We start from the raw sequence: 14,708 nt of genomic DNA, 5'->3' as shown, positions 1-14,708 counted from the left end.
AATCTGTCTGTGGATGCCTAAGAGCCAAACTTTGCCCTTAAATGAGAGACACGAGACCAGGAGTGAAAACAAACACACACACTGGAGGGCTTGGCCACCCACCTGTGCGAGGCAGGCGTCTCTTCCAGGGGCTCTTCTGTTCGTTGTCTTCCCTCTCTTTTCAGTTGAAGCACTCAGTGTTTGCACTCTGTCTCAGATTATGTCTTAGAGTATCAGTGAAGCACATAATTGTGTTTTCCTAATGGCTCGACATTAACAATAAGCCACGACCCTGTTGAGGCGTTCTCTGGGACAATTTTCCATCTGCCAACAGCCTTGTGCCTATCCGATGCTCTGTCAACACATCCTGTCATTTGCTGCTTTGTCTTGCTTTCCTGAAAGGCGGCCACCTCCCACATGCCAGCTGGGGATGCTTAGCTTTTGGGAACATTTACTATCCAGTGGCCACAAGTCACACATCAGGATGAGCCAAGGAGCTGGCCGGGCCACAATCAAGATCTTTCTGATGTGTAAATTGCATCCTGCCATTTCCCAGGGGCAAAAACTACTCAACGGCTCTCTGTTATGGCTTGGAGAACTCTCGCCAACCTAAATCAGACCTCTGCTTAAAACCTTCCAGTGGCTTTCCCTGGTGTGTAGATAACATCAAATGCCTTTTTTGGTCCCTAAATCCTACTGTGATCTAGCCCCTGCCTGCTTTTCCTGTCTCACTCCCAGTGGCTCTGTCTGAGGCTCCCGGCTCCCTGCTGGGGATATGGCAAAGCCAGCCTCTCCCTCCTTGACCCCTAGCCACTCTGGCCCTCTTCCTGTTTTCTAGCCCCCTCCCCTCCCCAGTCTCCCCTACCATGATCTTTTTAGGCTGAGGGGCTTTGCGTGAGCTATTCCCTTTGTCTGGAATGTTCTTCCCTTCCTTCTCCACCCAGCTGGCTCCTGCTCAGTTTTCTGTGCCTTCTCAAAGACTCCGACCTCCTAATCACTGCGCTTATCCCATCATTCTCCGTCACAGCCTCTAGTGTATTTTCCCCCCTTTGCTCGATGCATCTATGGGACGATTTGAGTGTCTGTTCCACCTTTCAGACCACTGGGACTTGTTTTCTTTACCACCGAGTCCCCAGCACCTTAGTGTGGTGTCTCTGTAGTAGGTGCTCACTAAAAAGATGTTGGAAGAATGGATGAATCAGTGTGGAGGTTATATTTTCCAGAGATGGCCACTCTAACGCATCCTAGGCTGTGTTTCTGAGAGTAAATCACGTTGTCTCTGGGCCTTCCTTGTCTTATTTGTACATTGTTGTCAGGACGATTAACCATATAAACGTGAGAGGCCATGTCTGGTGCCTGCAAGGGTCTTGTTCTTACATTTTTATTTACTTATTTATTTAAGTAATCTCTACAGCCCACATGGGGCTTGAACTCACGACCCCATGATTAGGAGTTGCATGCTCTACGGACTGAGCCAGCCAGGTGCCCAGGCCTGCAGGTGTTCACAAATCTGAATTCCTGCTGTAACCACATGTCACCGTCCCCTGCAGCTGAGCCCAAGGGAGAGAGCTGCAGTGGATTTTAATCAGTGTTTGGCTTCTGGGGCCATGGCTGGCAGACCTCAGCCCCTGTTTTGTCCACCTCCCGTCTCCCTGCTAGTGGTGACCTTGCTGTTTTCAGGAGGGAGATGTCACTCTCAGTTGCCCGTGTTGGGGTATCTGGGGCACAGTCGGTCTGGCCTTCAGAGATAACAAAATCTCCAGCTCGTGGGAACACTTCTGTTGAGCAAGCAGGATTTTTCTGGTGACTTCTCTCCCCTTTCTTTGTATTAAACTGTAAATTATGAAGATTATGTTACTTGCCAAAAAGTTTAGAGCATGGGGGAGAGCCCCTGCATACTCTCCCAGTATGCAGACTCAAGAACAGTGTTGATTTGGGTACTTTTCTTTCTAAAGATTCCGTGCTGCAAACTGTTTACCCGACCTGGGTCCCCCAGAAACCCCTTACCCATCTTGTCTTTTCTCGTCTCACAGTGTGTAATAGGCCCGTTCCTTATGTTTACTGTTCATGCCGCACCCCTGTCACTGGATTACCGGCTTCAGGAAGGCAGGGGTCGATGGGAGAACCCTGTGCTGCTCTGCGTCTGGTTTGAGCATTGCCCCCTACCTGGCACACTCCGACACACGAGGCTTTTAACTCTCTCCTCCAGTGCCACCCCCTTGGCGAGGCCTTCACTGCTGTCCCCTCCGAGGCTGTCATTACCTCTCCGGCACCTGGATCATCTCAGGCTCCCTGAGAGCTTCGGGGCTGTCTGTCCCTGGGAGGTCTTGAAGGCTGTGTCCAGGAGCTTGACTTTTGTCCCAAGGGCCGTGGGAGCATTTTTAGAAGAATCTTGGCGACTATCTTGGGGGAAAACATTGGATGGGGGGCAAGCGCGGGTGCAGGACGACAGACGGAGGTGATGATATGGTTTAGGAGAGAATCCATGATGGCTTGCTCTCCTGTCCAACACGATAGCCACCAGCCACGTGTGGCTATTTCAATTTAGTATCAAGCCAAATAAAATCAAACTTACTTCCTCAGTCACACTAGCCATATTTCTAGCCCTCTATAGCCACTGGGCTGTGCAGATAAAGAACATTCCCACCATTGTGGAAAGACCCAGGCTGCTGGCTATGGGCCAAGGCAGAACCCCTGGGTCCAAAGGGGTGAGCATTTCTATGGCTCTTGATTCAGGTTGTCTTGCCATTTTCCAGAAGGGTCACCCATGTTCTCCTGCAGCACGAGAAAGTGTCCGTTTTGTCACACCCTCCTGATGTGGCTTATTGTTTTTTGAAGAACCTTCAGTTGTATCTGTGCCTCTTGTCAAACCTGCCTTCACTTAATGTCTAACATGTGGACCATGAGGTCTTTGTGATCAGGGAATTATATGTATATTAATGCAGATTTCAATAAAAAGAGTTATGTTTGCCATTGTGGTATGGTCTGACGCTGTTTAAATGCCTTTGGTAATATCTTCAATCAGATGGCAAATAGAAAACAGGAAAGTTAGTAATAAAAAATGAATTAGGACGATTAGCAAAAGGTGAACCGCTTCCCTCCTCAGGCAACAGGCAGCGTTGACCGAGCTTTGCAGGGTGCTTCTGTCCAAACACACGTCTGGATTATCACAGTCTCCGGGGCCGGCCCCGGGGTCCGTTCAGCACATAGGACTTGGTTATTGCCTTTAGTTTTGCAAAGGTCATGGACATCCCCATAGAGGGACTCTCAGGGGCTCACACCAGGATGAGGGACTCCTGCCCTGGGCTGGCTGGAGAGGAGCCTCTGAAGAGGCGTTTCTGATTCAGGGCAGCCAGCAATTTCTTCTTCCAAGGCAGAGACATCTGCCTCCTTGCTCTCCCTCCGTATGTCCCTCGGGGCCCTGGAGAATTCTAACCACCCCTCTTTCTAGCATCTTCTCCAGGCGTGCCCTTGGGGAACCCCTGTCTGGTATTGGGGGTGGGGTCTCCTCAAGAAGGGGTAGAGGCAAAGGCTTTAATTGGCTAATGTGGATGCCGGACTAGTTCCATAGAGAAGCAGAATTCTGGTGACCAAGTAAGGTGTGTGGGGTTGGAGTTCAAGCCAGAAGGACATGGAACCTGCCCTCACCAGAGTATGGGCCACGGGGATGACCCACTGGTGGTCGGGGTGCTGGCTCGCCTCTGCAGTGAATAATCAGGGTTCGATAATGCCCACATTAGCTGTAAGATTGCTGCCACAGATGGACACATTTTGTTACTGCCATGTTGGCCGGACGGTCCCCACATTTGGCTGGTGACCGACCTTAAGCCAGAGCTTCTCAAATTTTAACGTGTGTGCAAATCACACAGGACCTTGTTAAAATGCAGATTCTGATTCCCGAGACCTGGAATGGGGCCAGAAAGTTTGCAGGTCTAACGAGGTCTGGGAGATGCTGAGCCGCAATTTGAGAAACAAGGTCTTTGTGTCAGGCTGAGCCTCCTAGAAGCCGAGCCCGAGACAAGGATGGATGCTTGTGAAAGAGTGCTCTCCCGAGAAGGGGCATGGGGGCGCTGGGACAGGGCTGGGGGAGGAGGTGAGCAAGGAGGGGGTCTCGGCTGGAGACCTGCTTCAGCCCGATCCCACGAGGAGCCCTGGAGGGACAGCAGTACTCCAGAGCTGGTCCCATCTTGAGGCCAGGGCTGGGGGTGGCCTTTTGCACACCATTGTCAGTCAGTCACAGGCCATCGGCTTCCTCAGGGAGCTTTCCTCAGAGAGCGTTGAGGCAGAGGTGCCATGCGTCCTGTGCTTTTCTCCCATCAGCCAAGGGGATTTCTGCCGAGGAGGAGGCATGAGCACTCACAGCCTCGGGGATGGATGCACAGCCTGGAGAGGGGGATCTGGGTGGGACCCCTCAGCATGCACACACGGTAGCCTTGTCTGAGAATAGCCTTGAGAATGTGGAAGGGGAGGGAGGACTGTTGACTCTTGTTTGAACTCTGCTGGGTGACCTTGGGTAAGCCACTTTGGCTCTCTGGGCACTCTTGATGCTGCAGCCTCCCATGGTTTTGGTCATGATCGGTCCTCGGTCCTTATCCCTACGTCGTGATGGAGCCTGCAGGTAGGGATGGGTGGATAGGTGGGGGTCTGCACAGGTAAGACAACTCTTACTTCGAGCCCAAGGAGGGGGAGGAGAGAGGGAGCAGAGAGAAGAGAAGGGGTGGGGGGGGGAGGAAGAGATGGGATGAGAGAGAGAGGGAGAGAGAGAGAAGGAGAGAGTGAGTGGGAGAGAGGGGGTGGGGGCGGGAGAGAGACAGGATCCCTGAGACCGGCAGTGTTCAGGGAGGGCTTCCTGGCAGAAGAACGCATTTAGCTAGGACTTCCAAGAAGGTTTAGGATGGGGACATATAGAGGAACAGAGAACAGAAGAACCATTAATTTCGTGTCTATCATGGGATAGTGTTTTACTTATGTTATTTATTTAATCTACACAACCACACTTGGAGTAGAAGCTGATCCTGCTGGGCAGATAAACTGAGGCGCCAGAAGTCAGGTGACGGGGCCGTGGTCACACTGGGACTGGAAGCCAAACCTGTTTGCAAGGGCCCCCATTCTCGACCTCCATGACCTCCTCCAGCAGGGGTGTGTGTGGCCAAGACCAAGGGACGGGTGGTGTGGGGATCTGGGGCATAGCTGTCCGGATGGGTACAAGCTGCTGTGGAAGGCGAGGCAAAGCCTGCAGTTTGGGAAGGGCGCTGACTGCCAGGCTATGAAGTTTGGGTCCTCTAGTGGGGAGCCCCGGAGGGCTTTGGGGGCGGGTGTGATCCCTGCAAGGGGAGTGATCTAGTGTTGCACCCCTCTGCTCTGGGACTCTTCCCGCCCCCACCTTGGGGCCTCTTCCCCATATGTCTGTCTTCCCTGATCAGCTTCTTCAGGGGATGTGTGTGTGTGTGTGTGTGTGTTGTGTGCACGTGTGCATGTGCGCTAGGGTGGGGGCTTGGAGTCCATCCTGGACCCTTTCTGTAGACCATGTTCTTGGCATTTGGGGTCCTTGGGGCAGAGGGGCTTCTACTTTTGGTGTAAGTGCTTTGTAGCACAGAGGCTCTGGAATCACACTGCTGTCCAGCAACCTCAGTGTAGGCGAGAGCTGGTGGTCTTGCCATCGCGCTGACCCCACCTCGCGGCCTCCCTCTCTCCTGCATGCGGGGGCCGTGGAGGTGAACGGAGGAAGGCCACAGACAGGTATACCAGAGGAAGCTGGCGGGGGGCCTGGGTGTGTCAAGACTTAGAGGCCGAAGATTCTGGTCTGAATCCTCTTCGGCCTTCTCTACTGTCTTCTCCATGGCCCGAATTTTCTCCCCCAGTCAGAGCTGGCAACATCCAGCTCTTTCTCCTTCTTCAAGTGAACCGCTCTCTCTTTCTCTCTCATGACGTTATGTAAGCCACAGTCACACCCTGGCACCTGGCACAAGATGCTGATAGCAACCTGGAAACCGTCACTGCCAAGTGGGGGTGGCGGGGCTAAGGGGGACATGGGAGAGGTACGCGTGAGGCTGGGGTGGCGAGGAGGAGGAGCTGCTCTTTACTGAATACCTACTATGTGCCAGGTGTCCGCATACAGTTTTCCTCCACCCGCACAAGGGTCCTGCAAGTTGCATATCATTCTTACCATGTCACAGACACCTGACACCAGGTCAGGTGACTCCAGAAGCTCAGAGAGGTTGAGAAACTTGTCTAAGGTCACACAGCCTACAGGTAGCAGAGTGAATCAGGAACCGGAATCTGTCTATCTCTGCAGTCGTGATCTTTATTCTGCAACATTTGTCTTCCCACGCGCAGAGAGTCTTTGGCTTCCTTTTGGGGGGGCAAGGGGATGGTTTCACATGTGTTCCCTGTTGAGACTCAAACCATCCTAGAAGACTTGCCATAGGATGTGTTGTTCCCACCGCAGACAGAGGTGAGTGCCTGCCTTGTTCAGGCTGAAGCCAAAGTCCGAGGACAGTAGGGTTCAAACCCTGTGGCCTGAGCCTTCCCCTCCAGCTGCTTTGCCCCTCCCGAGAGGCTTGCATTCTCCTGAACTTGAGGTTGTATAGACCAGACCCTTGTTCTTTTGCTGTGAGCGTCTCATGGCCCATGGTCTTCTGTTAGCTCCTGCTTGTTGCTGTGCTAACAAGTCGCCCGGAATTAGTTGTTTAAAGCAACTGCCGTTTTATTTAGCTGACATGCTGTGGCTCTGCTGGAGGGCTCTCTGGGCTGGGCTGGCTGGTCTCTGCAGGGCCCCCTCCTGCCTCTGTGGTCACGTGGCTGATTCCCGGACAGCTGGATGGCCTTGCTCACCAGTGTGGCACTTGGCAGGCTGCTGGCTGGGAGTTGGCTGATTGCTGGCCCGGCTTTCCCCCAAACCTCTTCTTCCAGCAACTGGCAGGCTCCTTCACTTAGTGTTTCGGGGCTCCTTGGCACCTCAAGAGTGAGGTGCTCTAGTACACCCATGCTTCTCAAGCTTTTCCTCGTGGCCCATTTGTCACTGTCTCAGTGGCCAGGTAAAGTCATGTGGCTAAGCCCAGCTTCAAGGAGGGAAGAAAAAGACCCCATCTCTTGATAAGAGGAACGGTGACATCACTGTGCAGCAGGCACGTGTGTAGAAACAGGAGGACCCGTGGTCATCTTTGTAATCGGCCATGGCTGACAAGAAACATCTATGGAGCACCTGCTCTGTGCTAGGCCCTGTGGTGGGATTTCCAGGGTGAACAAGAGACATGTAATGACATAATGAAACACAGAATGTGGACATAACAGAGCTGGTTAGGAGAGTGACATAGGTGCTGTGAGGCCAGGAAACAGAGGGTCGGAGGGAACTTCAGGAGCTGTAGGAAGACAGGTCGCTATGCGGGGCAAGGGAGGAAGTCTAGGTGGAGCAACATGTGCAAAGGCCCTGTGGAAGGAGAGGCTTGGCACATTCGAGCACCCATTGAAATGCCAGTTCCCTTTAAGTGTCAGCGTGCTTGGTCTGAGAAAGGAACTTTTGGTTCATAGGTGTCCCCTGAGCAGTGCCCATGTGACCCAGTCTTAGGAGGGAGGTGGGGAAAGACCTTTCTAGGCAGGTTATACACAAGATGGCTGGGCTTGGTCGGCTTTGGGACGAGGGAGAGACTGACACTCAGGTGGGCATCCAGGAGATCCTTGGGGAAGAGGAGGGAGTTGAGCTTTGGAAAGTGTGAGGAGGCATTGAGGGAGAGGTCAGATATGTAGGACTGAGGGGTGGGCCTGGGGTGCTGGGTTAAATAAGGGTTTGGATTTCGTTCTCTTGGTCAGTGATCTTTGAACCATGAACCGGGGATGTTGTCAGATCCGGTGTGGGGACCTGAGCATCCAGACCCCTGGGGAACCACCTGCTTACTCCCATGAGCTGCCTCTGATGTCCCCCAGCCTTCAGCAGGCTCCCAAAGGCATCTCAGGGGTTGCCACTTTAGAAAAGGCCTGAGGTCTCTGGGAGCCAGAATAATGATCGTAAATGAGCCAGCACAGAATTGGAAAAATAGGACAAGCCAGGCAAATCTGAGTTTGAATCCCTGCTCCTTGTGGCTTCGCCATGAAACTCTGGGCAGGTGCCGTTAGCCTCAGGCCTTGGTATTCTCATCTGAAAACAGGGTCTGCCCCCATCCACCCTGGGTCAGGTGGCGAGGGGCCTGTGGGACTGAGGTAATCTGAGAGCCTCTCTTCTGGGCCTGTGGGCTCCTGCCTGGGCGCAGCCCAGGACAGTGCAGGGGCTCAGAGGACAGCAAGTGCTCCTCTTTACCAGGCCGCAGAACAAACCGAAACCATGGTAACCAGGATGCATCACATGGGCCAGCAGCCCATCCTGCAGCCGGCTGGGAGACGCAGATGCCCCACCAGCGGTGGGACAAGCCATGGGGTCTCCCCTACCCCTCCCTCCCTGCCCAAGGTAGCCTTGGCAGTTCTAGCAAGATCAGTCCCAACTTTGGGTTTCTAGTCCACCTCACATTTTGTTATTTAATTTTATTTTTCAGTCTTGTCCCAGAAAGCATGTCCCGAGTGAGCTAAGTTGGACCAAACCTCCCTGCCTTCCCCCGTCATCTCTCGATCGATGGCCTGGGGGGAGTTGCCAGGATGCGGCTGGAGGCAGGCACCGAACATCAACCTCCCCTGGGAGGGAGAGCACGGGGCTGGTGGGCTCTGCATCTCCACAGACACCCAGCAAGGAGGTGGCATCAATAGCCCACTTTGCAGAGAAGCTCATGCTTACCCAGGGGTCACAGCTAGTAAGTGGCAGAGCTGGGATGTGAACCCGGATCTTCACGCTTCACAGTTCATTTCCATACTGTCTCTGGCTGAACTGGAGGCTCAGACATCAGTGTGGCTAGGAGGAGTGTGTTTGTCAGCTCCCTGTGTGGGCCCAGCCGGGTCGCAACACCTGCCCCATCACACGGGTCCAGGATGGTTGTGGCGGAGGGACAGCGGCGGTGGCCTTGGAGACCCCAAAACTTTCTGCCCAGCAAACTCCTTGTGTACCTCTGGCCGGAGTAGTCTTGTATCCTCGCTTTTAGAAGCATGGCTTCGCCCTGGCTGGACACTGAGAGGGGGGCTTTCTGGAGCCCCTGGCTTCTCCCTCTACAGCGGCAGCCATCCAGACCTGATAGTCAAAGTCCAGGCTTGGAGGAACATTTTCTCCCTCAGAACTTCGTCTCCTGATCTGTAAAACGAGGGATTTAGGGACTCAGTCGCCAACACTGTAGTGAGCAGAAACCCACTCCCCATCCCCTTATGACACTTACTAGCTGTGCATATCCAGCAAGTTATTTACCTTCTCTGTGCCTTAGTTTCCTTCTCTGTAAAATGGGGTAATAACTGCATCTGCCTAACAGGGCTGTCTTGAGAAGCCGTATGCATAAATGTAGGAAACAGTCCCGGGGACAGAGCATGTGCTCCTCTTAGTGTTACCTCCTGTTGGGAAGTGAGTGTGGATATGGAAGGACCTGTTTCCCGTTGTTGTTCTTGGCAGGAAGCAATGTGCAGGACCTGCTTTTGGTTGAGGAGGGAAAGCAGCAGCTGGGGTCAGACAGTAGTAGAAAGAGCACCGCTGGGCCCACTGGGGGGCCTTGGGACACCGCCTAACCTCTCGGAGTCTCACTTTTAGTGCTTGTTTGTTTATTTTTGGTTATTCAGTGGCAAGAACACATAGGAACATGTAGAGTTTTATGTAATACCTACAAAATTAAAGCCGAGGAAAACACAAAATAGAATGAATTCTAGGTGGAAAATGAAAATGAAAAAAGCAGATATGTTGGCCTGGAGCTCTGCAGTTATTGAAATTGGCCTGCAAAGCTGGCTCCGGGCTTCCTGGCAGATGAGTGAAAAGGGAAATAGGTTTACTGGATGATTTCTTTGACCAGGGGGAAGAGGCTTGGCAGCTCCTCACGAGAAGACAGCCTTGACTGGCATTTGGAACTGAAGGCAATTCCTCTCACCAGCCACATGGAAGGTCTCAGTCCTCAGTTTCCCCAAGTATAAGTCTAGGGGCCGTGCCCCTGCTCCCTTGCTGCTCTGGCGGCTTGTGGGGAATTACATGGGTACAGAGTACCTGGTGTGTGCCTGGCCAGTAGTGGGCGCTCAGAGGGCACAGCCCTCACCCCTCTGCTCCTGCCCATACCTGGACCAAAGCTGTGGTCTGCACAAAATCAGGCCAAACAAGCCTGGCATCACCCTAGGGGACAGTTGTGCTGTTGGAACCCAGTTAGGAGTCATGTGTATGGCGGCAGCTGCTTCATAATGGACAGACACCAAGGCCAGTAGGGCATTGTGACAAAACGAGGCTGACAACAAAAGCACGCAGTGCTGTGGGAGGCTATATGAGGGCCATTTGGTGAGACTCTGAGCAGTAAGACATGAGTGGGAGTTCTGGCGGGGCTGTGGGAGGCACTGACGGAAGAGGAAGGCAGGCAGGGCCCCGGCCACGCCTGAGTGCACAGTGCGACCCCACGGTGGCCGGCATTCTGGGCGACCAGGCGCGTGGGACTACGCAGCCCCAACTTCCAGGTGGATGGAGGATCCAGAAAGACCCCCGAGAGGCACAAAGCGGCTTTAATCACTTCCCTTGGGCGGGATTTACTTAACAGCAGCTCAGAGCTTCTCAGCACTTACAGGTGCTGATGGGGGCATCACAATATTGTGAAATTAAGCAGGGAGCCGACTTCATTACAGCTTACCTGGCAAGGAAGCGGCTGCCTTAGTTAGCAGCGATGGTTGGATGTGACAGAGCTAAAATTGAACTTGGCAATTACACTCCGGAGAGGTTCTCTGAGCTCTAAAAGGAAGTACCATGGAAATCAACCCTGGTAATCACAGGGTTTACAATTAGTCAGTTACCACTAAGGTTGCTCTGTCAGCATATGTCCTTCAGGGTGCTGCGGGGGAAGGGGTGGAAAGGGTTTCGACTGACTCGCGTTACCGTGGGTTCGCCTACATCGGCTTTTTCTTGTTCGTTTGTTTGTTTACATTTGTTCCAGAACAGAAGTTTGAGAGACCCTGAGTTCATGTTCTGGTGCAGGGTGGCCATTTGATAATGGACCATTTTAAAGTCCCTTTTAAAAAATCTTTATTTGCCTGAGCTTGCACCTCTGTCTCATTTTCGGGTTTCCTCCCGGCTTGTGAGGGTGTTTTCCCAAAGAGCTTTACGCACCTCTTGGGATATTGTACATGAAGAGCTTGGCTTTTTGTTGACTCCTTGTCCCAGAGGAAGGAGTGAGGTTTCCTCTGGAAACCTTTTAGAAACTTAAAGGTTTCTAAAGCACCTTCGTGGCATTATTTTTATTAAGCCATGACTAGACTATTTCAACAACCTCAGAATCTTGTCCCCGTTTTGCAGATGAAGGCCATGGGTAGGGGGTGTGCGCATTCGGCTGCTGGCACAGAGAGAGTCCGATGGGAAGAAAGAGCTTGTACAGCTTTCCCCGACGTCGGCCTGGGGTGTGTGTGCACTGACCCTCTTGAAGGGGGAGATGGAAACTCAAGTCAGCTTACAGCTTTGAGCCTCAGTCGATTCAGCCCTAAACTGAGACCTTGTGCTTGGCAGGATTAAGTGAGATAATCCAGGCACCGCAGAAGCTCAGCACAGGTCGCTGTGGTTACTAATAGTGATGTTTATTGTACACTCCTTTCGTGGCAGGCGTGGGACCGGACCCTTTCCATGAGGGACGGCCGCTTTGCACAAAGACCCTGCAAGGCAGTCTTAAGTAAATGTGGGCTCAGAGAGGGTATGACTCTGTCCAGATCTTCTGAGTGAGTAAGGGGTAGTGCCAGGATTCAGACTCAGGCAGTCCGGCCCCCAGAGCCTGGTTCTCGTCCCTGCCCCCACTCTGGGAACAGTTGAACGTCCAGAAAACAAGGAAGCCTGAAGAGCTGCCCCTGTGGCCGAGAAAGAAGCATTCAAACAGAAATATCTTTCCCAAAAGGCTTCGGCTCTTCACATGAAGCTGAGTCATCTCTCTTTGTTTGGAACCATAACCATCGAGCTGCCTCAGAATGCCCCAAATTAAAAAAAAACAACAAAAAAAACTAAACTAAACTTAAAAATGCTGAGTTCCCTCAAGGTGCAGTGGCCCCTCCCTGGCTTGACCCCAGAAGGAGCCGACTGAGTAGAGGGTCTGTAGAGCTGGACCCCCCTCCACCCTGCACTGGGTACCTTGGCCCAAATGTTTAATGGGGCAGGCACTCTCAGGGTGAGTGAGTCCAGGTCGGGAAGCTGTTCTGTGACCACGTACGGGGGGACGGCATCGTCACAAACCCAGAATTCCTCTTTCTGGCTCTCGAGTGGCAGAATTAAGCCCAGAATCTTCTGGACCCAGGCTCAGCTCTCCCACCCATGGGAGTTCCGTGTTTGGTGGAGAGTGCAGGGACTTTCTGCACCTGCCCCGTGTCGCCCCACCTCTGCCTCTCAACATGTTTGCTCCCTTCTGTATACCCCACTACCCCTCCTTCTATCCCCAGTTCGGATGACACCTTTTCTGGGAAGTCCCTCTCAGCCGGTGACCCTGCAGCCCTTAACCATGAGCAGTGTCTCCCTTATGTACTAGTTTCTCACGTACATGTGTAAGCTGAGCTGTCTTCGAGGGCAAGGACAGTGTCCTGATCACAGATGGCCCTTCTGTCTGGAACCCTGCCCTGCTTAGAGTAGGGACTAGGCAGAGGGAACAGAGAATGCTGTTGAGTCAATGAATTAATAAATGATAATCAAAGGCTTTTCACCTCCACACTTTCTTCGTAGCAATCAGTTATACCTTTTGCCTATCGGAGTCTCTGGTTTCCAGTTAGAAAGTTCAACATCCAACAAGCAAGGTGGGCTTCTTTCCATATCAAGAGAATGCAGATCATTTGTCATGGCTGCATAGTATTCCACTGCATGGCGAGTTGTGATCTATTTAACTAATACCTATCAATGGCTTTTATTCTGTTTTCCAAAGCACCAACAGCATGACATTTAAAGGTTTTTATTTATTTGAGAGAGAGAGAGAGAGGCAGATAGGAGGGAGAGGGACAAGCAGACTCTGCGCTAAGCATGGAGCCTGACACGGGGCTTGATCACATGACCCGAAGATCATGGTCTGGGCTGAAACCAAGAGTCAGATGCTCACCTGACTGAGCAACCCAGGCCACCCCTCAATGGATTTTATTCTTGTTTCCATTTTCTTATGAACAATGTTGCAATGAAGAAATAAATGTCTGTGTGCTAATGAATTGGGGCCTAGAACGTCCTTTCCCATCTTAAGCCTATAGAAGCACGCATGGATAGGCTTTTCTAGCACCCTCCCAGCTTTGTGTGTGTGTTTCCAGATCTTCAGTATGTCTGAAATTTCCATCTTTCTATCATCGTACAGAATCTATATCCCTTCTTCCTTCACACAAGCTCCATGTGCGGGGATTTGGGCCTTGGATCTACGGATCGTGTGTATTTCTATCTGTTGAGCATCTGCCGTGTGTCGGGCCCTCTGCTAGGAACCAAGACCCAGAGATGAGCAAGGCTCCAGAGGGTCCTGGTCATCAGGGAGCTCACAGCCTGGGGAGGAAGATGAACAATGAACAGAAACAAAAACCATCGAAACAAATAGGCAGAAATTGTTGGCAGGAGTGGTGTGCTATGAGGAGAGTAATTCAGTGCAGGTGACTCAAAGGATCCCTCTCTGGGGAGGAAGGAGATCTCCAAGCAGGATGTGAAGGTTGTGAAGTCAGTTGTGTGAGGGTCTGGGCAAGCGCAATCCAGGCAGAGGGAACAGCATGGCAGGGGTGCAGAGGCATGGGCGCAAGACTCTTCCTCTCTGGAGCCCATTCTGATCTCTCCACCCCTCCTCATGCAGAGGGCTGGGTGTCGGTCCCCTTTGTCAACATTTGTTACCCAGGTCCTTCTCCTCGTCACTTAGTTTGCTATTGTATAAGTATTCGATAATGAGATGATTCCCAGAACTCCTGTCACTGATTCCTGGACGTGCTCAGCTCTGTGAGCCTTCCTCAGCAGCCTCTGATGTTTCTGAAACATTTAATTTCCAAATTGAACCAAGTTGAAATTGGTTTAACAGCGCCTGGCACAGTATATGGCACTTAATAGGTACCGTCGTCCCTGTTTCATAGATGAAGAAACCAAGGCTCAGAGAAGGTAACCGTTCCAGCAGGCACAGGCAGGATTTGAACCCAGTTCTGTCTTATTCCAGCGTCCACATTCTTCAGGGAGCCCTAAGTTAAACTGCACCTGTGTGAAAGCTACCGGGACTACAGGGGGTCCATAGTGCCTCCGGCCAGCCCTGTCCCAACCTGACCCAGCCTTGGCGTGGGTGACCTTGGCCCTTGGTCTGCTGGTGTCAGAGGAGTGGAAGAAACCAGGGAGACTTTTATGTTTTTGTTTTAAATTCCAAAAGTCATACATGCATGTGGAAGAGAAAAAAAGAAAAGAAAAGAAGACAAAGAAGAGAAAAGTAGCAAATGAAAACACCCCCTTCTCCTACTCTGCAAGGTGTCCACCGTTCACAGGTTTGCATCTTTGACAGTGCCCGTCCAAACACACACACACACACACACATACACACACACAACTGTTTTTATAAAAATGGGATCACATCCTTGACTTTTTCTCCCAACCATTCCCAAGTCAGCACCTGCAGACCTTCCTCATTCCATCATATTCCACAGAATGGCTACATTTTAATCTATTTACCCCTAGACATTGA

At 52.0% G+C, this 14,708-nt stretch overlaps 1 protein-coding gene and 1 long non-coding RNA gene across 3 annotated transcripts in view; both read left to right on the top strand.

Annotated features, from left to right (window-relative positions):
• Positions 1-14,708, top strand: part of TOX2 (TOX high mobility group box family member 2) — a 129,662-nt gene that overhangs the window by 12,368 nt on the left and 102,586 nt on the right. The window lies entirely within an intron of this gene.
• LOC131807642 (uncharacterized) lies at positions 8,304-10,181 on the top strand. The gene is made up of 3 exons (XR_009344570.1): positions 8,304-8,419; positions 8,505-8,756; positions 9,888-10,181. It is a non-coding gene; the product is annotated as an uncharacterized LOC131807642 (long non-coding RNA).

Source organism: Mustela lutreola, chromosome 9 (assembly GCF_030435805.1).
Source record: "Mustela lutreola isolate mMusLut2 chromosome 9, mMusLut2.pri, whole genome shotgun sequence".
Classification (NCBI taxonomy): domain Eukaryota; kingdom Metazoa; phylum Chordata; class Mammalia; order Carnivora; family Mustelidae; genus Mustela; species Mustela lutreola.
This window is presented reverse-complemented; position numbering and strand designations above follow the sequence as displayed.